The sequence below is a fragment of the Prionailurus bengalensis genome, chromosome B2, assembly GCF_016509475.1.
Source record: "Prionailurus bengalensis isolate Pbe53 chromosome B2, Fcat_Pben_1.1_paternal_pri, whole genome shotgun sequence".
NCBI classification, from domain to species: Eukaryota; Metazoa; Chordata; class Mammalia; order Carnivora; family Felidae; genus Prionailurus; species Prionailurus bengalensis.
Window position 1 is genome coordinate 141,296,635 of NC_057349.1, and position 22,531 is coordinate 141,319,165.

At 42.9% G+C, this 22,531-nt stretch overlaps 1 protein-coding gene and 1 pseudogene across 13 annotated transcripts in view; one reads left to right on the forward strand and one right to left on the reverse strand.

Annotated features, from left to right (window-relative positions):
• The window catches only part of ARID1B (AT-rich interaction domain 1B), a 449,892-nt gene that overhangs the window by 86,495 nt on the left and 340,866 nt on the right, over positions 1 to 22,531 (forward strand). The gene's annotated exons all lie outside the window — the stretch shown is intronic.
• LOC122490130 lies at positions 1,985 to 2,546 on the reverse strand (annotated as a pseudogene).

Genomic DNA, 22,531 nt, shown 5'->3' on the forward strand with positions numbered 1-22,531 from the left:
TGTTGAAACTGTAGCATAAAATGTAAGGGGAAGAAACTTGGGGGGGGGATTAGAAAAAATGATTGATGCAGTTATCTAAACTGAATAGCCAAGAGATAGAAATTTGGGGTCTCTGACTTCTAATTTACTCCAAAGTTGTAATGGCCCAGAAAAGCCAATGGTTGAATCTGTGGGAGTCCTGCGGAGGGCCACTGTGATGGAGGGAAACTTCTGTTTCCTGCCCTGGGCTTGCTTGAAGTATTAGAACAACTAGAAGGTCGCCTTAGTAAGATTAGTGCCATTTGCTAAGGGCTTTTACATCTGTAATCTCACTTGAACCTCGTCACAGGCCTGCTGCATAGTGCCGGAGGTATTCCCGTTTTCCCGATGAGGAGGTTGAGGTGTAGGTTAAGTAGCATTCCCAAGGTTATACAGTTTCGAAGTGTCAAAAGCTGAACCTGGGTTTTCTGACCACAAACCCAGCTGCTCTCTTTCCATCCCCCACGATTTCAGGAGTGTTTAGAACCCTAGTCTCCTCCCCATGTAGAGGCAGTATGTAACTCCTGGGAAGCGTAAATGCCAGGCATAAGCCACTTGAAATTAAAGGACAGGTGGCCCAGTGGGTAGAAGCAGAGGCCCTGGTGTGGCCTTGGCCTGGGTCCAAACTTCTGGTGTGGGGGTTCCGCCAGGCCCTCCTGCTCACGAGCGTTGTTACTTGTTTGCCTCCCTAGGCTGTCGTGCGAAGGAGGGCTTTTTTCCTGAACTTTCTCTTTGAACTGGAAATTCAAGGTGGAGCTATAGTTGGGAGAGGGGCCCTAACAAAGGTGCTGGTCACCTGTTCTGGAACTGCTTTCATTTTCTTTCTTAGTGTGGTTTGAAGAGAAGAAGAGGCAGAGAGCTTTCTGTCCCTTAACCAGTACAGGAGTCAGTCTTGCATTTGTAATGAAAATGAGTTAAAAATGTGTAATTTATTTCTTTTCTGTTATCCTTTAAACTTTTGGCCTTAAACCTGATGTGCCATCATGCTGGAGAGCAGTACTGGTATTGATGCCAATGGCATTGTCACCCATTGCCTTGGTTTTTGGCCATGACGAGACTGAGAGCAGGGAAGAGTGAGTATGCCTTGTTCAGTGACTTATATAATATTTAGATTTGACTTTCGGGTGCCCCCCCCCCACCTTAAACATTCCAGTATTTACTGGCATACTATAGTGCAAATGTGAAAAGGAAACTGTTAAAAATTTATTTTGTAATTTATACACCAGCATTTTTTATATGGAACTGTGCGTATGGCAGCTTTTCCGTTTGTGTGAACCGATTCTAAAGCTTTTCTAGATTAAAAACTGTAGGTTGCAAAACATGTGGGTCGTCCCCCCCCCCCGCCCCCCTTCCCCTTTGCAGTTACTTCTTTATCACTGAGTTGTCCTTCCAAGCCTGGTCTAAATGTGCTTGAAAATTACCATCTGCTCCCTGCAGTTTGGAGAGGGCACGGCAAGACTAAGGTGGAAAGCTGTCACTTCGAATATTTTCATTCAAACTTTCACACCCTTCTTGTCTAGTTACATAACTGCATACAGCAGGACTGGTTTCAGCCATTTGGTCTTATCCTAATTTTTAAAGGGGGGGGCATAGGAAGAGATTGTTTAATTTTAAGAGCTGGGGCACAGTACTGCTGCAAATTTGAGAATCTGATAAACCGTGAAAGCATTCAATATTTAACCTTCCTGCTCATTAAGTCTCTAGCCACGTCTATGGCATAAGTGAGATGAATGAATAAAAACACTCATACTTATGGATACATTTTCTTATGCAGAATTTGCTTTTTTACAAGTTTTTAATGCTATATTCACAAATTTCATTTTCTGAAGTTGGTATAGCATAGATTTAATGATTTCATAGTTCTTTATAATCTTATTTGATGTTCAAAATTTATTATAGATCATATCGGAAGGATTTTGGATTGCTTGTGTAATTTATATTTTTTTCTGTCTTTTTTTTTTTTAACAGTCTTGAAGTCTTTTATTTTTTTTACATTTATCATGCCATGAATTCATAGGGAATGGGTTCCAACAGCTCAGGCTCCTTTCCAGTGGTTCTCACAAAGTGTGCTTCTCTGGGTGGGGCAGGCTGGCGCTTCGGTTGAACCCAAGTACCTTTCTCCTTGGCTTCCTTCTTTTCTGATCACTTTCCTTCACACGCTTCAGGAAGCTATCTCAGCTCTTGGAGTGCTTAATGTGCTCAATACGTACATTAGTTCTCTTAGCAAGAATCTTGCCCTTCACTTGTTTGTTTACGACAATGCCAATAGCATGATGGGTAACACTGTAGACTCTTCCGGTTTTGTCACGGTGACATTTGTGGGGCATTCCTTTTTGAACAGTGCCCATTCCCTTGATGTCCACAATATCACCTTTCTTGTAGATTCGCATGTATGTTGCCAAAGGAACAACTCCATGTTTTCTAAAAGGCCCAGAGAACATATAGCGAGTACCTCTCCTCTTTCCCTTTGTGTTGGTCATTTTGGCAAATTACTGGAAGATGGCGGTTCTGGCCGAAAGGAAGCGTAATTTATATTTTTAATGTCCCTCCTTTTTTAATCTCAAAAATTGATCTATTTTGGTTTTGATTGGAATGAACAGCCACAGTAGGATTTGGAGATGAAACATGACGGAAGCCTGTTAGTGTAAACTGCCCATAATGTCTAATAGGAACAAGAAGACCATTAGAAAATGGGACTTATGCCAATAAAAAGGTAGTAAGATAAAATGATAGTCTTCCTGTAGTCCACGGCTGTAAATTTTGATTTTCCTGCAAGTTTATTATCTACCGTCCATCCCAAGCCGAAGACCATGGTTTCTACCCTTTTATTTACTTGGGGATGACTGTAAGAGAAGTAAAGAATTTCAGTCTTCAGTTGGAAAAATTCTGGTTCTGACTTCCATTTAATGGAGTATTCAGTAATTCCCGCAAAAGATGGTTAGTTAACTTGTCAGTGATTGATTTTTTGAGGAACAGCATTCTCTGCTTTTCATAATTAAAACAGTGGGCTGAAAGCAGATATTTTCCCTTTCTCTCTTTGGTATTTCCTAGCCTGTGATAATCTGTCTCTTCAGAAAAAAGCGTTGTCTGTCTGAGCGCCCTGTCTGTGCCAGGGTATTTGCCTGTGGTTCAGCCACATTTTATAATTTCTCTAATGTCACAAAAACTTGCTTTGGAAAAAAGACGTATGTTCTAGGCCTCTGAGAACAAATGGAGAGCCAGAGAGCAGCTGTGTCAATAATCTTACATGGTGTGGTCATGAGTGTGATAGAGGTTTATATATAGAAGAGCGGGGGGGATATAGGGATTTTATGGAGGCTGAAGTGGGTAGGCCTGACAGGAAGGTAGGTCACATTTAAACTGACTTTTAGTGAGAGAATAATAGGAGTGTGTGTCTGCGTGCGCGCGAGTGTATCATACTCTTTTTTTTTTTTTTAAAGTTTATTTATGTATTTGATATATAGAGAGAATGAGCAGGAGAGGAGCAGAGAGAGGGGGGGAGAGAGAGAAAATCGCGAGCAGGCTCCGCACTGTCAGCGTGGAGCCCGTGTGGGGCTCGAACTCCCGAACCCTTGAGGTCATGACCTGAACTGAAATCAAGTGTCGGACGCTTCACCGACCGAGCCACCCAGACACCCCTGTGTGGGTCACACTCTCCACAGTGGAAACAGTATATCTGGTGTTTTATGATCCGACACTTATATGCTGTGTTGAAGAGCAGTGTGATTCTCCTAGGGCTAAAGACGTTGGAGGAGGTGATACAAGTTTGGATTGGGAAGGAAGAGGAGAGAAAGATGGTGAATGGGAATGGTCTTATGTACCGTTCCAAGGAATTTGAACTTCACCCTATCTAAATAGGAGCTCTTTGTGGGGCACCTGGGTGTCTCAGCCTGTTGAGCGTCCAGCTCTTGATTTCGGCTCGGGTCGTGATCCTGGGGTCGTGGGATCCAGCCCTGCGTCGGGCTCCACACTGAGCATGGAGCCTGCTTGAGATTCTCTCTCCCTGCCCCTCTCTGCTGCATGCGCGCTCTCTCTCTTGCTCCCTGTCTCAATTTAAAATAAATAACAGCGCTTTCTGTTATTGTGGGAAGTTTTAAGCTGGGAAGGAATGAGGAGATCTGTATGTCAGAAGGAGACCCGTAAGTCAGAAGGTATGGAAGGTGGAAGAAGGGGGAATGATAAGTGCGACCCTACTAGAGCTGGAGGGGTAGCGCTTGGTCCAGGGTGCGTTTAATAGGTTGAATACACGGATCTTAGTTACCAGTATCAGGCAAGGCAAGGGAGGGCCTTGGGGCACCTGGTGAGATGTCGCTACAGAGATGCAGGAATCCAGGAGGGGCAGCAGATCTGAGAGGAGGTAGTGACTTTGGTTTTATGGTGGGAGCCTGCAGGAAGCGGAAGTGGTCAATGGGCAGGTGGAAAGAGGGTCAGGGGAGTTGTGGATGCTGAAAGAGAAATGTGAGGTTCCGTTCTGGGGTTGCTGTGTGGCTCAGTGGTTCTAGTCGTGGCATCTCTTCAGAATCCATTGGGAAACTTTAACATAAATTGTACATGGTGAGCCCATCCCCAGCAGGTTTATTTTACTTTGTCTTGGGTGGGTCCTTGACCCTGTGTAACCTGGGGTTGAGAATCACGATGGTGGGTTTATAGTAGAAGCCCCAGGAAAGGATGTGCATTGCCTAAGGAGAATAAAAGAGGAGGGACGAACCTGGTTACCCAGGCACTTAAGGGGTGAATGGCAAAACAGGAGATAGTGAGCAAGCCTGGTAAAGAAGGCAGAGCAATGGGACGAACACCGGAGAGTTGTGCCGTGAGAGAGATGGGGGTGGGGCTGGTACAGAGGAGTGTAGATGGCCAGCGACGTCCAGTGCCGTGGAAGGGTCAAGAAGAAAGAAGGATTAAGAAGTGGCCAGAGATTTTTTTGTTTTTTTTGGCTGTGATTTGATAGAGCTAAATCACAGTGGTTTGAGGAGTGAACGAAGAAAGGCAGGGAGGCGGTGAATGTAGACTGTTCGTTGAGTCTGCACGTCTTGTCCTGTGAGGTCCTGGTTGCTTCTGCGTTGTCGAATGCCTGCTCTGTGCCCACCTGGGTGCTGGGGCCCAGCAGTTTCAGTTTTGACTAAGCGACTTCCTTACCCCGGGAGGTTTATGGTCTTGTGAGGAGGCAGGTGAAGAGGGGACGACTTAGTTCAAGATGATGAGTTGAGTTTCATAAGATGAATAAGTCACTTAAAAGGTGGGCCTTGTGTCTCAAAAGGTGGGCCTTGTGTCTCAGGTGGAAAGGGTAGCACCAGGGGGCAGGGTCGGGGGGCCAGGCAGTCTTGCTTGTTAGAGGGACCTGCCCTGAGTTGCATGCGAGTAGCTCACTTGAGGTGATACTGGAAGATGGGCTTGGGTCCCAGAGAACTCCGAATGCCAAGCTGGGAGGCCTGACTTGATCCTGTAAGCAATATGGAGCCTTTCGAGTTCAAGGGGGGAGGAGGGGTGAACCTTGAAATTAGCATTTTAGGTAGATCATTTTCTGCCCGCTGCCTGATGAGGAAGAAGGACAGAAATGGAGAGAACCTGGAGATGGGGAACAACCTGTTCCGAGCAGAGTAAAGTAGGACCCCGGTGGATTTGTATGGTAGGGACAATAAGGGGTGAGACTGAATATTTGTGTCCCCACAAAATTCATATGTTGGATCCTAAACCCCAGTGCGGTGGTATTAGGAGGAGGGGTCTTGGGGTGTGGTCCTGAGGACACAGCCCTCGAGAATGGGATTAGTGTTCTGTAGAGCTGCCCGGAGAGCTCCCTGGCCCCTTCTACCATGCGAGGACACCATGAGAAGGTGGCTGCCTTTGCACCAGACACTGACTCTGCTGGTGACTTGATTTTGGACTTTCCAGCCTCCAAACTGCGAGAAATAAATTTCTGTTGTTTATAAGCCACTGGATTTATGAGAATTCTGTTATAGTCTGAAGGGGCCAAGACAGGTTGCTGTAAATCTTTGTAGAAGGGAGACCGGGCGGGAGGCACAGAGGCTGATCGTATTGGGGTAAGAAGGTGCAGGGTGCTAGGGGACGAGTGTCGGATGACTCCACATTCCCGCTTTGGTCGGAAGAGAAGAGTTTGGCTCCAAGCCAAGAGCCTGAATACAAAAGGAGAGGCAAATTTTGTGGGTGATGGTGATGACTGATGATGGATTTGAGTTTGGAAATACTGAGTTTGACTTGGTTGCAGTTAGTTGTGTATCAGAGGATAGTGGAGAGAGTATTTTGTGTCCTTTAAGAATCTTAAAGAAACGTATCCGCTCCGTTCTCCTAAACCTCCCTGTGAGATAGATCCAGGGTAGTCGTTTTCTTTATTTTACAGATGGGGGAGCTGAAGCAACTAAAATACTAAGTGACTGACCAAAAGCGTGAACAGCAAATGGAACGTAGGTTAATGAATAACCACCCCAGTTCTGTATTCGTGTAGTGTGGACAGTTCTGTGTGCATATAGTAATTGCCAAAAATGTGTTTTCAGTTGTTGAATGGATGACAAGTGAACTGTCGTGACCTCCGTGATGCTGCACACGGCTCCTGGGCGTTTTGGTTGGGCACGGCACCTCTCTGAGCCTCCGGTTCTTCATCTGCAAAATTGGGTGCGTGGGGCCTGCAGAAGGGAGAAGGAAGAGACCCTTCCTGGTTTGAACATTCCGTGTTTCTAGACTTTCAGTGCCATCATCTTGAGATTGTTCTCTAAAGTAACTAAAAAATAACGTGCAACCCCTAACAGATGATTTATCTCCTACCCTTTTTTTCTTCAAGTAGAGAATGGAAAAATTATGTCTGTAGAACACAGTGAGCTAGAAATGGCTTGTGAGAACTAGTTCTGTATTTTCTTAAAATTAATCTTCTCCCTCATAGCAAAGCCTCATGTACTTAAAGTAATTGAATGGGCTGCAGGGTATACTGGGAATTGTAGTTTTCCACTTCTTTGTGTTCTGAAGATTAATAATCTTGCAACCCTCTGAGGGAGATAAGGAGAGGACGCTCTCTGACAAATTGTTATCTTGTCTTTCAGAAGTGTGCTTTGAGCAGTGAATATACCCTCAATGCCTCCCTTGGGCTTTTAGCTCGATTCTAAGTAATGGTAATATATAAAGTATGGCTTTAAAATTTTTTTTTGGCTTATGATACTGTACTTTTCTAGTGGTGTCTTTAATCTTTTCTTTTGGCCTAGTTTTAAGAAAGTTTTTATTTGTATCAAGGTTACAGATGTAAATGGTTTACGAAGACCGTGGTTTTACAAGATCTACTGTAGAAAAACAGTAGTCCCCGCCCTCCTTCCCCCATTTCACTTCCCCAGAGGCAACCACTTGGAACTCTTTTAGTTAGCGGATTTTTCGAGGATGCCTCCCTATTTTTCAATAACGCTTACTTGTGTTGCTGCCTTCAGTTTCTCACTCTGTCCTCATCATAAGCATGGATCCTTCATGCCCGCTCGTTCTCCCTGTATAGCTTTTTCGCGACTTTGGTTTTTTGCTCACTGTTGTATTGACATTATTGAGACTGGGGAAACTTATTCAGAAATGAGCCATATAGTAAACTTTTCTCCTTTCCTGCTCAGCTCTTTGTTTTTCTCTGAGTTCAGAGTTGGTTTTTGCTTACTTTTCTACATGTACTTACTACTCACTCCACTTAGGATTTTTAATTAGTTACAACCGCCCGCCTTTTGTTGTAAGATGTTCAGTTCCAACAGGTACGTTATCAGTTTCATCTTGTAGAGGCGTCTCTGGTGGGTTCTCTGGCTGGCTGGGCCCTCCCTGGGTTACCTCTGTGTCAAGTGCACACTTCCGGGATCTCCCCTTACTTACTTTCATCTTGGAATTTCCTTCCACCTCTCTTCCTGTGTTGCATCTCTGGTTTCCTGGATTCTGTGTGTTTCTTCTTTTGGTGCAGCCCATCCTCCAGTAGCTTTCTCAGGAATGTTGTGGGGAAGTAAAATGTTCAGATCTTGCATGTCTGAAGATGTCTTCATTTTACCCTCATACGTGACTTACCGCTTGACTGGGAATAGGGGTTTGGAAATGATTTTCCTTTAGAATTTGGAAGCAGGTGCTTGACTGTCATTTAGCCCCTGGTGTTGCCGTGAGGAGACCTGAAGCTGTTCGTCTTGCTTCCTGGTTCTTTGCGTGGGGCCTTTCTAGATGCTGCCTGTCCACACTCCCTGACCGATGTAGCACCTCCTTTTCCCCAGTGTCCTTCAGTTTCACCTAGATCCCTTTTTACCCACTGCCCTGTGTACTCTTTCAGCCTTGGGGTCATGTCTTGAATTACTTCTTTTATCTCCCTTACTCCTTAATTTTCCCTCTTCTCTCATTCTAGGACTTTTGTCACCTGATACTGGACTTACCAGACTTTCTACTATTTTGTATGTCATTGTCTTTTTATTCCCGGTTCTGGACGGGTTCCTTGTGCTATTGCATTTTTAATTTGCAAGGCTCTTTCTAGGCCTCTCCGAGCCCCTCCCCCACCCCTGCCCTCCTTCCTCCCTGCTTCTCCTCCCTCTTTTTTCCTTTGCTTGGTTCTTTTTTATTTTGTTTTAATAGAATCCTATTCTTGTTTCACGATTATTTTTTATATTATGGAGACGTTAATGATTGTGGTGTGTTTTGCATCATTTCATTGCCTTCTAATTTGCCTCCCTCCCCCGCAGCCTCCCGGTTTATTTTGGTCTCTGTTTTCCTGTTGAAGGCTTTCCTCAGCTACCAATGATTCTTGCTTGTCCAAATGCCATAGGAGGGCTTGCTGACCATAAGATCTACTGGCGAGGTACCTGGGTGGGCTGTTGAGGGGAATTTAGGATGCCCCCACTCCTATTCCAGTATATATTTAGAGTTTTCCTGTTGGACTGGCTTCAGATTGACCATGGGAAGAGGGCAGTTGGTAGGGTTGTATGAAGGTATCTCCGTATTCAGTAGGTATTGATCAACCACAGCACTCCTATAGCAGTGGTTCTGCAGAACCGCTGTGTTTCCCCTCCTCTGGGAATGAATCTCTGGGTTTCTGCCAGGTTGAGGGAGATGCTGAGCTTAGTGGGAGAGACACCCCACCCTCACCTCCCCAGCAACCCACTCTGGGCCCAGAGGTATCTGGTACCACCGATTTCCGAGCCTTTCGAAGATTCTCCCTCATCAACTGTGTTGGCTGAGTTAGTTCCTAATTGTCCATCTGTTTCTTGCATCCAAAATTTTGTTGCCGTTGTTGTTCCTGTTCTTGTGGGAAGCAAACAAACAAAATGAATGAAAAGGCAAACCGTACTGTCATTTTTGTTTGGGGGAGGGAATGATAACTAGATGTAAGTGTTGAATCTGCGATGTTTATCCAGTGTCTTTCTAGGGTATAAACAGTACATTTACATTTGTGGGTCTGACCTGTGTGTGCTACTTTATAAATTCCGTTGTAATTTATGTGACTATGTACTTAACTGTGAGTTACAGTCTGTCCAATACATAAACAGAATTGTCACAGACATTAAAATGTAATTAACAGCTCAAGAACTGTCTACACTCTGTGATCTCTTTTGAGTGGCTTATACTGTTCACAAGTTGAAAACGTGGTTGATTTTGCAAGCATCATGGAAATTATTTCATTTAAATGTGCCTTAGTGCATCTTATTTTCTGTGTAGACATCTGAAAATGACTTGTGACCACAGTCTTTCCCTGTACATGAATACCCTGTGCAGCATGGCTTAGTGCAGGGCTGACTTGTTAAAATGGTATTTGTTTCAGAAATTTTATTTCCCGTTGAAGACACGTATGTGTACATGTCAGTGTGGGTGCGTGCACATACGAATAATCCGTCATGGCACTCCTGCCGTGTCTTCCGTGCTTCAAGGGTATGGCATGCTCTCGGCCTGGGAGTGGGAGCGTGTCAGGCCGCATTCTCAGCCAGCAGGCCCCCCCACACCGTCCTGCAAATGCTCTCAGCCACCTTGCGATGACATGGTCCGCGGCTTGCACGCTAGAGTCTTCTGGGGCCTCTCTGCCCCTTATTACACCCTCTGATGGACAGCTTTGATCTCTGATGACCAACAGAAGGTGTACAAATGACATTTCTGGACCTACTAAAGAGGAACAAAGGAGATTATCTTGCTGGATATTAAAATACAAGTTTGATGGTAGTGTGAGGCGCCTTCGTGGAAAAATTTGTGGACGTCCAGTTAGAGCCTGGTGGAAGTCCTTGGCCACGCCAGCAAGCTCTGGTGTCCTGGGGGCTTGGCCAGCAGATGCAGGAAAGCCAGCTGGAAGCAAAGAGCTGCAGAGGCCTCACTGCTTGAGGGGACCGGAAGAGTATGGAAGACTGTTTGCTGGCCTCCTTTTCCATGGGCATAGCTGCTAAGAACAGAAGTTTCCCCACCTCGATGGTGTAAGAGGTATGAACAAACCGCTTCCTGGGGAAAGCTGATGTAGCGATTTTATGGGAATATTTGGGTCTTCAACCGAATGTGCTAAAGAGCTCCTGGATGGTGTCATTATCAGAAATACTTTTATATACTGGGGCACCTGGGTGGCGCCTGACTCTTGATCTCAGCTCAGATCTTTTAAAACAAAAAATTTTTTTTTTTTAACATTCATTCATTTTTTGAGAGAGAAAGAGCACAAGCAGGGGAAGGGCAGAGAGAGGGGGAAGACACAGAATCTGAAGCAGGCTCCAGGCTCTGAGCTGTCAGCAGGGAGCCCGATGCGGGGCTTGAACTCATTAAACGCGAGATCCTGACCTGAGCCGAAGTCAGACACTCAACCGACTGAGCCACCCAGGCGCCCCTCAGCTCAGATCTTAATCTCGGGATTGTGGGTTCAAGCCCGTGTTAGGCTCCGCTCCGGGTGTGAAGCCTATTTAAAAAAAAAAAATAAGTACAATATAGTATAATATAATGTAATATAACGTAATATAACGTAATATAATATAATATGAATATTATATAATATATATAATTTTTTCACTTTGGTTATATGTGAAAAGTATCTGAACATATTATTTTGAAGTTTTAAAATAATGCTTTGGAATACTTTTATTTTTTTCATTTAGGCTTTCTAAATGTCTGTCTTTACAGATTAAGAATAAGAATGAGAATCTACTTGCAATGTGACTTTTTAAAAATAGTATTTCATTTCAGAAGTGGAGCAGCAGGTCTCGAACTGTTCTCTTCACACGCCCTCCCCTTAAATCTCACTCCGCGCATTTGGGTGCAAAATACAAGTGCTCTATGGACAAAATAATCTTTCATAAAAAGACAGATGGAAAACCCCCCACAGACGTTTGTTTCAGGAATTAACTGAACATTCGGGATGGGTTGCTGTGCTGTTAGTGATCGGGTCTTCTTCGTCTTCTTCACTTTATCTTCGCGCTCCTGCTGCACTTGCCACTCCTCCCGGCGCTCTGTACACATTCCCGCCCTTCCTGCGGGTCCGTCCATGCTGAGCAGCCGCTTCATCCTGCATCTCTGAGGCAGGAAACTCGTAGCAAGCTGCCAGATGAATGCTTGTGTCAGTGCCGAACCAGGAATGGATATCTGATTTGTTCCTTTGGATCAGTCTTCCTCGTGGCCTTTACTATTTGTTGGGTGGTTCGGAGAAAGTGTAACTTTTTTTTTTTTTTAATGTTTATTTATATTTGAGAGAGAAAGAGAGAGGGACAGAGCATGGGTAGGGGAGGGGCAGGGAGAGAGAGAGACAGAGAGACAGACAGAGAGAGAGAGAGAGAGAGAGAGAGAGAGAGGGAGAGAGAGGGAGAGAGAGAGAAAGATGCATAGAATCCGAAGCAGGCTCCAGACTCCGAGCTGTCAGCACAGAGCCCCACACGGGGCTGGAACCCACGAACCGTGAGATCATGACCTGAGCTGAAGTCAGACAGTTAAGTGACTGAGCCACCCAGGTGCCCTCAGTGTAACTTTTCAAAAAATGAGCTCAGTTACTTCTAATCTTCCTTCCTAGAGAAAATGGTGTTTCTTTAGTTTTTGTGACTGACGGGCTTAGATGCCCCATCGTTATCATTGCAACATTACAATAAAATATTAATGATCTAAACAAAATATGGTGAAGAACTGACCTTAGAAAATAAAAATTCTGAAAGGCTTTCAGACCAAACACAACCAAATAACATATTCAGTATTCAAACACAAAACTGTTCAGGACAGTAGATGATGCTACTTAGAAACAGGATTTAGAAGGGGTTTTTTAATTGTCCCTTTTTAAATACGGTATTTTTTTATCAATGTGAAATTGAAAGATTTTGAAGAGGAATTCATCAAAATTATTACAAAACAGAAGAGGTGACAGACTAGTGAAGAATAGTGGTTATTGGGGTATCTAATTTTAAGTGATTGAAGAAAGAGGCGCTGGATGGTTTATAAAACTTTTCTGATTAAAAAAATGAATTTAGTTTTTCTCTTCAGTGCATTAAATCTGTCTTATCAGTTGAATCTTTCTATTTAATTTTAATAGGTGTACTGTATATATGTTTTTCAAAAAGAATTTGAAAATCTGGGAATCTGTATTCAAATTTGTGTCAGAAGTGGCTAAATTCTCAGATTGAGTAATTCTAGCTGTTTTTCCTAATGGTAATTCTTACAAAGAGACTAAACAAAAACTTTCTGTATCTCTCTCAGATCATTTTTTTTTTTTAATAGTTCATTCATCTTCCACTGGCTCAGCATCTGGCTGTAAAAAGTGAATAATAGTATTTATTTGATAGAAATTCATTTTACATTTTTGGATGAAAAGTATCATTTGAAGATAAACATTGAAGATTACAACCATCTTATAAATATTGACTAAATTTATGTTCAAATTAATGAATTTTTAAGCTGCTAGTCTGCATAAATTTGATTTCTCTGAAAATAGAACTAAAGAAGAAGAGTGTCAGTGATGTATATTAATTACTCTGAGGGGTTGGGACAGATAAAGACTTCATCTTATGCTGTTTTTTTTGGTCACGCCGATTTAGTAGGCTTACAGGCATGTGTGTGGAAGCCACCAAGAGTTAATATGCGTGTCAGGTAACAGTGAAGGAATGGATTTGTCCAAAGTGAGCTGTAAAGTGAATTTCCTTACATCAGATTTCATGTGCCCATTGAGATTCCTTAAGGAAGTAAGAAATACTAAATAAAGTGATGCGTTCCTATGGGGGGAAATTGGTTTTGAAAGCCAGTAGTGAAATCACACTCAACTTCAGACATCTGTTGAAGATGCCTATTTAAATATCTTTTCCAATAATGTTTTAATACTCATAGTAACAAGACAGAGTAGTTGATAATTACAGATATTACTGATTGCCCTGGTGAATGTTCCCTACCATCAGGGAGCGAGGGGAGTCGGACAGGGGGAGGGCAGCCAGTCCGGATGTTGTCTGCCTTTTCCAGGACCGTCTTCACCCTGAGGACTGCTTGGGTCAGACTCTGCTTCTGTCGTCATTCCTACTTGTCCTTTTCATTCCAGAGGGTCCCAGCTCTGTAACACCCTGGATCACGGGGTCTTTGAAGAAGTTGGAAAGCCAGTGGCTGAAATACCCACTCCCTAGCCTCTCCTTGTTAATGGACATGATCATGCTGCATTCTGTTGGGTGACAGTGGGAGAGGCCGGAGAGAGCTCCCTGTTTCACTGGGAATTTCCATCAGTCTCCCTTCTTTCTCCCAGCTAGATGCATATATGGTAGGGTAGCAAGTCCCAGTTCTGAGGCCCAGTCCTGGCTTGTGCTAAGCGATGGGACTCTGGCAGGGAGCTCCAGCTTACATTCTGATGGCTGTTTATAGCTAGACCCTGCCTGACCCTGAGTACAGTGCATCCCGCCTGGTGCCCGAGGCCAAGGACACGTGGAAGTGTCCTAACTTCAGGGCTCAGGATAACATGGAGCAGATCTATTTGCCATCTAACAGATTCACTAGGTTGGTTTCATTCATTGTCCTTTACACATCTGTAGTTTCAAAAGCGTCTTTTGCTTTGGTGGCTATGTATTGAGGACCTTGCTTTGAAGTAGGTCCCGTCAGAGACTGAGTCTGTGTGGTAGCTTAGAACTACTGGTGGAAAAACGTGGATTCTGGATTTTGCTGGGAGAATAAAAATACGTTAAGCAGTACTTGAAATGGTAGTGTATATCCCCGTACATAGGAAAAAGAACCCCTAGGTATATTGTATTTGAACGTTACGTGTATGTTTAAAGTTCCAAAAAATTGTATGACATTGGACTCTAGACCTATAGCTAATATTTTGTTAAACCTATCTGTAACAGTATTTAGCGATGAGTCTGTATTCAAAAATTCTCTAATAACATCTAACAGACAACAGTCATCATGTCTGAACCAATTTCATATTTGTGATTTTCATTCTTGTTCTGTGATTCTAGAATTTTTGGATTTCCTAGTATTATGCTTGAGGGGGCTTTAGTGTGTATCTCAGTAAGCTTTGTAACTAGAATTGAAGGTTTTTTTTTCTCCCTTGTCATTAATATGGAAAAGGAAAGACTACCCATTGATGGCGATACACAAACAAGTTAGAAACTATGACGACTTTCACAGTTTCTTCTTTATCGCACAGCCTGTGTTCCTTATGTGTACCCATATGAACTACAGTCTGTGGGATAGAAAAGTCAAACTTCTGGAGAGCAGGGCTTATCCATGTCTTGTGTGCAGGCACCTCGCTGGCCTAGTTCCTGACAAGTAGGGGGTGCTAAATAATTTGTTAAATGAAGGTAGTAACAGAACATTGAGGGAAGCCCACTGAATGGTCTTGTTGACTTATGCAACGGACAGTGGAAAAAAGGTCTTTGATAGAATGAAGATCTTTCCTCTAGATGCTCTCACTTGCTCATAGTCTTTGGGACTGTGTGACTGCAGGGACAGCCTGCATGTCCTTGTTGCGCCGCCTCTGTGACATGGTTACGGGAGCATCACCATGCAGGTGTAGTGTTGTGTATGTATGTATGTCCTGTGTCCTAGAATGCTAGTACCTTCCAGGGCCAGTTGGTACTTGGTTCATTAGGAGTTACAGAAGCTGTTACTTCTTTTTTTCTTTCTTAAAAAAAATTTTTTTTTTTAACGTTTATTTATTTTTGAGACAGAGAGAGACAGAGCGTGAGTGGGGGAGGGTCAGAGAGAGAGAGGGAGACACAGAATCTGAAACAGGCTCCAGGCTCTGTACTGTCAGCACAGAGCCCGACGCGGGGCTCGAACTCACGGACCGCGAGATCATGACCTGAGCCGAATTCAGATGCTTAACTGACTGAGCCACCAGGCACCCCTTCTTTTTTTCTTTCTTGAGGAACAACAATGTGCTTTTTTTCTGATGGCTTATTGGTGTTAGAATGGCTTATGTATACTTGAACACTTAAGTTTTTGCTTTCTGTTTTTCTCCATGTTCTTAGATTCAAAAAATAATAAATATATGCTTATATAATGTGGCATGAAGACAAACGATATATGACCTTGAAGTACCGTATGACAGGGAGGGTGGAGTAGAGTCTATGCTGAGTAGAATAGACGTGGATATAAGCATCAGCTGCTTCTTAAGGTGAGTGATCTTGAGGAAGCTGCTTAACCAGTCTATATTACAATTTCCTCCTTATTAAAAGGTAGCTGTAATTACTAAATGAGATCTCGTGTGTGGAAGCAGGTAGCCTAGGACCTGGCATTAAATGCTTAGTAAAGGCTCTTTCCCCTCATTTCATCCTTTCTTGGAATCCTGGCTGATCTCATTAGCCCATCAGTTCCTTGTCTGTCTTGTTTTAGGACTTGATAAACATTTATCGATAGTTTCCATTCAGCAAGACAGAGCCTTCTAGGGACAGGTTAAGGGGGAGGTAGGCATTTCGGAAATAATAAGACCACACAAACTTCTCTCCCCAGCTGCTCCTGCCACACTGTTGATGTTCCACAAACCTGCTGGTGTGGTTATCCTTACGCTTTCTGTTTTTTGGCTCCTTGTTTTTCTACAAGCTCTTTCTTGCCTAGAGCTCCCAGGCATCTACCCATCCATATGGTACAATGGCCAGCCTCCTCCTTCCGGGACTCTCCCTTTCTCCTTCCACCACTCTTTGCATCACTGTATGCTCAGCTCCAGTGAGGCAGTGATCACACTGGACAATTAATGTTTTTTCCCCCCTCTCTCTGTAGTACATTATTACTCCCCCCCCCCCCAAGTTTATTGAGGAATAATTGACAAATATAATTGCATATATTTAAAGTGTTCCATGTAGTGGTTTGGTATACACACACACACACACACATTGTGGAATGATTCCCAAAATCAAGATAATTCACACATCCATCACCTCATCTGGTTAACTCGTGTGTGTGTGTGTGTGTGTGTGTGTGTGTGTGTGTGTTTGTGGTGAGAATGATTAAGATCTACTCTTAGCAACGTTCAACTGTACTATATTGTATTATTAAGTATAGTCACCATGCTGTACATTAGATGCTCAGAACTACTACTTATAACTGAAAATTTACACCCTTGGTACGTTTCCTCCTTCCCCAGCCTCTGGTAATCACCATTCTATTCTCTGTTTCTATGAAATTGGCTTTTCTTTGTTCTTTTTCTTTAGATACCACATATAAGTGACACTCTACAGTTTTTATCTTACTCTGTCTTGGCCTGTTTCACTTCCACATTAATTCATGTTGTTGTGAATTGCAGGATTTTTTTTTAATGGCTGAATAATATTCCATTGTATGTGTATCATTTTCTGTATCCATTCATCCATCAATGGATATTTAGGCTGTTGCCATATCTTGGTCATTGTGAATAAAGCTATAGTAAACACGGGGGGTGCAGGTATGCCTTTCACATCCTGCTTTCGTTTCCTCTGGATATGTACCCAGGAGTGGGATTGCAGGATCATAATGGTAGTTCTATTTTTAATTTTTTGAGGAACTGCCACACTGTTTTCCACAGTGGCTGTACCAATTTACATTCCCACCAACAGCGCACAGGGGTTCCCTTTTCTTCACATCCTCGCCAATGCTGTTATTTCCTATCTTTTTGATAATGACCATTCTAACAGGTGTAGAGTGATGTCTCATTGTGGTTTTGGTTTGCATTTCCCTGATTCTTAGTAATGTTGAGCACTTTTTCATTTATCTGTTGGCCATTTTTATGTCTTTGGAAAAATGTCTATTCAGGTCCTTTGCCCATTTTTTATTGGATTATTTGGGGGTTTTTTTGCTATTGAGTTGTAGGAGTTCTTTATATATTTTGGATATTAACCCCTTATCAGATACACGGTTTGCAAATGTTTTCTCCCACTGTGTAGGTTGCCTTTTCAATTTATTATTTCCGTTGCTGAGCAGATGTAGTCCCACCTGTTTACTTTTGCTTTGTTGCCTTTGCTTTTGGTCTCTTATCTAAGAAATAATTGCCAAGACCAATGCCAACGGGCCTTTTCCCTGTATTTTCTTCTAGGAGTTTCATGGGATCAAGTCTTAACATATAAGTCTTCAATCTTTCTCTAGTTAATTTTTGTGCATGGTGTGTATGTGTTCACTTTTATTCTTTTGCCTGTGGATATTCAGTTTCCCCAACACCATTTACTGATGAGGCTATCTTCTCCCCATTGTGTGTTCTTGATGCCCTTGTCAAAAATTGAGGGTGTGTGCGTACATTTATTTCAGGGCTGTGTATTAGGTTCTGTTGGTCTGTGTGCCTGTTTTTATTCCAGTTACCATTGTGTTTTGATTACTGTAGCTTTGTACTATAGTTTGAAATCAGGAAGTGTGATGCCCCAGCTTTGTTCTTCTTTCTCAAGGTTGGTTTGACTAGTTCTGGCCTTTTTTGGTTTCGTGCAGATTTTAGGATAGATTTTTCTATTTCTCTGAAAAATGCCATTGGAATTTTCTTCACCTGTTGGTCTCTGAGTGAATTGGCAGCCAGGGATCATGGATTTTCAAATCTTTGTTCCTGACACCCCATGCAATGCCTGACACATAGGACGCCCCTAGGGAACGTGTGTTGAATAAATGGGACCTGGGCACAAATTTTGGTATCCATGTAAGACCAACCTATAGATTTAACAGTTGGAAAATTCTGAGTTAGGCCACTTGTGTAGAATTTCCTGTCACTCTGATTGCACAGTAATTCAGTTTAAGTTACAGATATATTTTGTAAGTAAGTAGTTTTTTGTTTTTTGTTTTTTTAATTTTTAAATGTGTATTTATTTATCTAGAGAGAGAGAGAGAGACAGAGAGACAGAGTGTGAGTTGAGGAGGAGCAGAGAGAGAGGGAGACACAGAATTCTAAGCAGACTCCAGTCTCCCAGCTGTCAGCACAGAGCCCAACGCGGGGCTCTAACTCATGAACCGCAAGATCATGACCTGAACCTAAGTCTGAGGCCTAACTGACTGAGCCACCCAGGTGCCCCTGTAGTTTCTTTTTTCTTAGAAAACATCCTTCTAGTGAAGCAGTGATCATACTCTGAGTAGAGGACAACTCATACTAATGTATTTTTCTTACTGTAACCTTAAAAAAAATTTAGACAAGAATATTTTTGTGAACTCTGGTATAAAAATTAGAGACTGATCGTTTTTAAAGGGAGAAGGAGTGATTTGTGAGAGAAGTGAAAATATGAATATATGTCCGTGAAGACCCACAGCAGTACATTTGCTGTCTGCAAACTGTGTGCCATTTTCCGCTGCCTCGCAAAGAGTTTCTCAGGCCTCCTCAGAAACAGCGACTCTTCCATCTGCTCTCCTGTCTCTCCTCCCAAAGCTGTGGTGTCCTCAGCCTCATGGGGCCATGCCAAAGAGTCATGTTTGAGGTTGCCTTGGTTTCAGTATTGGTTAACTTCTCGGGTTTAGTTTATTTTAGGGTAGGAGCCCCGGCTTCAGGTGTACCAGATTTCCCGTTTGACGTGTTTATTAGGCGTGTGATGTGGCTAGTACTCACCTGCCCAGCCGTGGGCGCCTCATCTATGAAGTGAGAGGATGATGTCTTCTACCTTACCAGGTTGGCAGGGGAGTGAAACACCACGGCACAAGGCCTAGCGTATAGGTCTAGTGCCCGTTGTATAGTAGACCTGAGGACTGGAATGCCACCTCCCCCTCCCGTCTCTGGATAGATGATTCTCCGAGGCCTTGGGTACCATTTTCATTGCCTTCTCTTCTTGCACAGGACCTCTCTATGCTGGCCTGCCCCTCCCCTCCTTCTGTCCTTGTCTCTTGTTCCTCCCCTTAGACAAAATCTGCCTTCTTAAATATATCCTGCATTTTTGTGCTGCTGTTTTTGATTTGAAAGTCCTGTTCTCCTTACTTACGTATCTCTGTCTGCCGGGGTCTCTCCTCAAAGCTCAGCTCCATTTCCTTCATGGAGCTTGTCTGTGTCTCCAGAATGTGCCTAAAGTGTATTTCATCTCGGTCACAGTGTGTTGGGTAATTTGAGTACTGGTCCTTTGATCCTTGAGGGTCCTTGAGAGCAGGAGCCATATTTTGACTTCATTGTTGTGGCATCCAGCAGAGTAGCCTGCCGTAGTAACTGATCGGTTAAAGATTTGACTTTAGTTGGCATATAATATCTCCTTTTTTACCTGCTAAAATTTACAGTGTACTTTGAAAGATCGTCTTTAACTTGCCACTTTGAGTACAGCCATACTTTGTTTTATCTCACTTTGCTTTATGGCACTTCACAGATATTGTATTTTTTTTTTTTTAACAAATTAAAGGTTTGTGGCAACCCTGTGATTAACAAGTTTGTCGGTGCCGTTTTTTTCCGACAGCATTTGCTCACTGCACGTCTCTGCCTCATTTTGCTAAATCTTGCAGATTTCAAACTTTTTCATTATTAGTATCATCATTTGTTAAGGTGACCTATGATCAGTGATCACAGCTCACCGAATGCCCAGTTGATGATTAGCATTTTTTTTAACAATGAAGAATTTGTAAATTAAGGTGCGTACGTTGGTTTTTAGACCTACCGCTGTTGCGCACTTACTAGACTGTGTAAGTGTGAACGTAACTTTTATGTGCACGGCGACACCGTAGGGTTCATTTGACCTTGCTTTCGTGCAGTCTTCGCTTTATTGTACTAATAGGGAACCACATCACAGTGCCTGTATACAGCTCAAGAGTGGTACCTAGATGAACATTTGAGACTGATAACCACTTATTCATTGTTCCCTCATTCCTTCATTAAATTGACCTTAAGTGCCATTGTATCGTAGTGTGTGATATAGCAGAAAACCCATTAGTTAGAAGTAAAGAATTCTTCAGTCTCATAGGAAATGATTGTATGGACTAGAAGATCAGATTTCAGAGCTTTACAAATTGTTGAGAACCATAAGCTTTCTTCATATCTGTGTTCATCTTTCAATTCAGTTAGTGAAATCTGTATTTTATTCTCTAGGAAAGTATAGAGTCATTTGCCATTTATTTAAATTAATTGCATTTATAATACTCCGTGGTGAAAGTTGAGTGAGGTGAAAAAGAGATGTAAGGCAAGATGAATTATATTCTGGAATAATGTTTTTGTTATTTTCATTCCATACTTTGCATTTCGGCGTGAGAATAATAGAACCTTGAAATTACTATAGTCTTTCTCCTGCCAGCTCACCCTCACAAAGTAAAGATGCCAGACTCGGCCCAAATTGAAAAGTATCATGTTTTTGCCAGTGTGCTATTGTTGAAAATGAATTCTTTAGGGGAAAAAAGTCACAAAGAAAGCTGTACTTATGGAGAATGTTTTCTTTGTTTTCTTTTTCTTAATAGAAGGATGGCTTACTGCCATGTTTTGTTGTTGTTTAATATTATAGAGGTTTTATTGCGGCTCTGTTGGTGATTACAAGAGTGCTGCATTTTGGCTACAAACGTAGTAAATGTGATGAAAATCCCCTATGTTGTACATTGTCTGAATAACATGTTTATATAACACGCTAAATACTTCTGTTGGAAGAATTGCTTTCTTGAAAGGAGGTTGGAAGTTCCTTCTCGATTTTTAGTGTTACTGGAGTATATATTGTTGAATATTCCAAATTACATGGGTATTTTAAAAACATCCTTAAAAATTTTTATTTGCGCACACAATCATTTTTGAAGTCAGAGTTCTGAAAAGATTGAGAATTGTATCTCTGGATAGTACTGTTGATTTTCTTGTAACCTACTGGCCAGTGAACGGAGTTATTTAAAGAAATGTGTCCAGGGTCTGTATTTTTTTTAGAGTAGATCACACTCATGTCACATGCACAGACTAGTCCATTTGTATTTCTGTTTATAAAATGATATTGTGGTTATGTATGTCCTGACCCTGAACCCATGGCCGTGGTAGCCTCATCTCTTTCCGGCCTGTGGACTCATGTTGAGTCCTGGCTTCCCCTTGTGATCTTGGCCTAGCTCTTGTCTTCTAGACCCTGTCATGTCTAGCTGTCTCCTGTAGCCTCTGCTGTTCCGTGTTGGTCCAATGATTCTGCCCAGTGCTATAGCTTATTCAGTTTGAGATTCCAGTTTCTAATTGTTAGAGGGGCCTCTCCACCTGTGTGTGTCTCTTGCAGCTCAGTTCTGAGTATCTCACTGGCTGCTTCTTCTTCTTTTTTCTTTTTTTGTTTTAAATTTTTTTTATGCTTATTTATTATTGAGAAACAGAGACAGAACACGAGCAGGGGAGGGGCAGAGAGAAGGGAAGACACAGAATCCGAAGCCAGCTCCAGGCTCTGAGCTGTCAGTGCAGAGCCTGATATGGGGCTTGAACTCACAAACCACGAGATCATGACCTGAGCCGCAGTCAGACGCTTAACCAACTGAGCCACCCAGGCGCCCTTATCTCATTGGCTTCTTACCGGGGTCCGTCACTAGCCCCATAAAGTCCTGGCACTGCCCAGTCACTGGAGTCAGCCACCTGCAAACCCTGCCTGGTGATCCCCTCACTGCCCACATCCGCTAATGGCTAATCCCTGCAAATTTTTTCAGACCTCTTCTGTCTCCCCCTGCCCCCCCAGCTCCACACCCCCTTCTCTGTAAGTTGAGTTCTTTGCCATCACTGGTGTGGGCAGTTGTTTTAGCTTTCCAAACAGTGACTTTGTCTCTTTCCTGCTTCTAGATCATTATTATTTTGAGGTCCACGGACCCCAGATTGTTCATAGATGGACTGCAGGAAGCTGTGAACCATTGGGAGCTAAATATTAAAATTTTCTGTATGTGGGTGGGTGCATTTTTCTGGCCATGATGTTTGCAAAGCATCTATGAATCTCAGGTGGTTGAGAACCAGGTTTTGTTTAGTTCTTCCTTCATACGGAGTCATCACAGTAATCTTGCTCAGATGTACATCTGATGTGTTAGTCTCCTGCTTGCATTTCTTTAGTGAATTCCTGTTAACAGTAAAATCCAAACTTGTCAACCTGGTGGCATGGCCCTTATGATCTGATGCCTGTCTTGCTTTGCAGTCTTAGCGCCTACTGGCCCCTTGCCCTAGACTTCGGATCAGTTTCCTGAAATACCTGCATTTGGAGATTACACCATGTATGGTTTCATCCATGCTTTGTTACACCCTTCCCTCCGTCAGAGAGGATCT